This window comes from Echinops telfairi, unplaced genomic scaffold (assembly GCF_000313985.2).
Source record: "Echinops telfairi isolate 266 unplaced genomic scaffold, ASM31398v2 ScPeMD7_2010;HRSCAF=2546, whole genome shotgun sequence".
Lineage (NCBI taxonomy): Eukaryota > Metazoa > Chordata > Mammalia > Afrosoricida > Tenrecidae > Echinops > Echinops telfairi.
Window position 1 is genome coordinate 24697688 of NW_022105908.1, and position 2575 is coordinate 24700262.

A 2575-nucleotide genomic window follows, 5' to 3' on the forward strand; every position below is an offset into this window, starting at 1 on the left:
TTTTTTGGGAAGCAGATTGTCATGCCTGTCTTTTGAAGTGCCTCTGGGTGGGTTTGAACCCTTCACGCTGTTGTCTAGTTGTCAAGCACGTCACCATTTGGACTACCCGGGACACATTATATCCTCCTGTTATTGTTGTTAGTTGACGTAGAATCCATTCCAACCTTCCCTGCCCTTGCCACCACTAAAGTGACTGATGGTCTGAGCCTGCCTGGTGGGTCCCTATGAGTCAGAATCTACTCAATGCCAGTGAATTTTATTTTGTGGGGTTGTTGGGGTCACAGCCACTCCCTGAGCTGTTCTCCTCTCAGGCAAACAAGTACCTTGAGGGTAAAGACTCGTTTCACATCTCTCACTGCTCTGTTGGTTCTCTGTGAGCTCTCAGGACATGCTGGATTAAGTGGAATTGAATCTTGGCCAACCCTAGGGACCGGAGTGTTGTTTCCATAGGCGTTAGTAGCTGTCACTCGATTCTGTTGAGTGCACTGGCCTATGTTTCTACTCAAAGAAGAGGGGTACTCCCTTTGCCTTGTGCTGGACTCAGTTCATGCCTTTGGGTGGGAGGCCAAGAATTTTTAAACCAGTCCCAGCCTCCCCGCTGAGAAACATGATTTAAACACAAGGCAAAAGTTAAATGCTGAAATTTAGCAGCAGGGTCAGCTTCAGCCTCTGCCCAAGCCTCTGGCTCAGCTTCTGTCTGAACCTCAGCTACAATGAGAAGAAAGGTAGGAGGGATTAGGGGCTGAGTTAGGAGGGGGCAATGGAATAAGAGAGGAAAGACTGGTCTTCACCCAAGGCTGGGCTTTCCTGATAAAGTTTAAGGGAGAGTGACGAATTTTGGATTATGTGAGTGGGAATTGTTCAACCCCCTTGACTTGAACAGCAGTCTCCTACTCCCCCCCTGCCTGGGGTCTTTTGGACTCAAAACCTGCTTTTCTTCCCTCTTGCGCCCTAGGTCCTGTTCTCCCAGGCCTAGAAGCCTGACCCAGCATCGTGTTTCCTCCTTGGTGCTGAGGAGCTATTGAGATGAGGGATAGAGGGGCCTAATCTGGGGGAATCCCTGCGCCCTGGGATTGTCTTTGCACTGTCCCTGTCAGCAGTGTCACCAGCACTGTCCCTGTCAGCGGTGACTTCCTTGCCCGCAGGAGCAAATGTGCAATCCCTGAATGATACCAAGGCAGGCGGGACTGTAGCGGCCTGGCTCTACCCGGTTCCTCTCTGCAGGAGGGAGGACCCAGAGGCTCCTTAGGGCACTCTGGCCTGAGCAGCAGGTGGCTGGGGCAGTTGCTCGGAGGGTGAATTGGAGTGACAAAACCAATAATAGCTAAGAGCTATCACCACTTAGTGGACTGGGCCTAGTCCTAGCCCTTAAGTACCTTCTCTCCTTTAAGTTCTTTGCAACCCTACAAATCTGTTGCCGTCAAATTGGTGCAAGCCCCTGGTGCCCCTGTAGTGTGGCATACGGGCTACACTATACATGGCTCCCAAGGTTGTAAGCCTTTATAGAAGCAGGTTGGTATATTTTTCTCTGGTGGGGTGGCTGGTGGATTTGAACTGCCGGTCTTTGGGCTAACAACCAAGTGCTTAACCACGGAGCCGCCAGGGTTCCAATCCTACCCACTGGGTGTGATTATGCCCATTTTGCTTGTCTAAGGTCATCCACTCAGGAGGGGTGTGGTGACCTGACACCAAGGTCAGCGGTGGGAAGTACAGAAAAGGACCTGATCTCAAGGGCAGACCTTGAAGGGCAGACGCTACATCACAGGGCTGGCTACCCCAAAGTCAGCCAGGCCAGCCCTCAGCTGTGATCCTGCTCTCAAGCTTCAAGGCAGATCGTCTGACCTTTCATTGAGTCTCCCCACAACCAGGCTCTCCTGGGATCCTCATGGCATCCTCCAAAAGTCAGTGGTTTGATTCCCAATCCACGGTTGGGGAAACGGAGGACCCCGTCAAGGGGAACTGAGTATGTCCCTTGTGGCCTTGGCACCTGCTGCCTGCCTTGTCTCTTCTCCAGCCAGGGTGAGGCTGCTGTGTGGGTGCCCGTGGTGACTCACGGAGGGCACGTGGGCGGGCGGACTGGCTGCTGGGACCAGTGGGCGTGACCTGCCTGGCGCCACGGGCAGGTGGCCCAGCCAGTTCTGCCTCTGACGCCTCATTCCAGCCATCCCTCTGCCTGCGATGAGAGTCTCCGGGTGGCTGTTCGTTCTAGGCAGTAGTCCTACCGGGGAGCCACCGGCTCCAGATATGCGGTGAGCTTAGAGCAAGGGCTTCTGCCACCAGAGCCTCGCCAAGGTGAGTCTTCTCGCAGCACGGGCGGCAGTGCCTTTCATGGCCCGGGGGAGCCAGAGCCTGGAGCGCCAGGATCTCCTGGGTCCCCACTCTCCTTTGCTGATGGGCCTTGTGAGTAGCTTGGGAGAGAGCTTGGGTTGTGTCCCAGGGGACAGCAAATGAGATGTGTGCTCTTGCCTTTGAGAGCATTGGTTGTGTTGGGCTCAGGATGTTCCCTGAGGTTTGAGAATCCTGGGGAGGGGGAGGGTCTCCCAGTTGTCAGGGGCCGAGGTGAGACTTCTCCCCA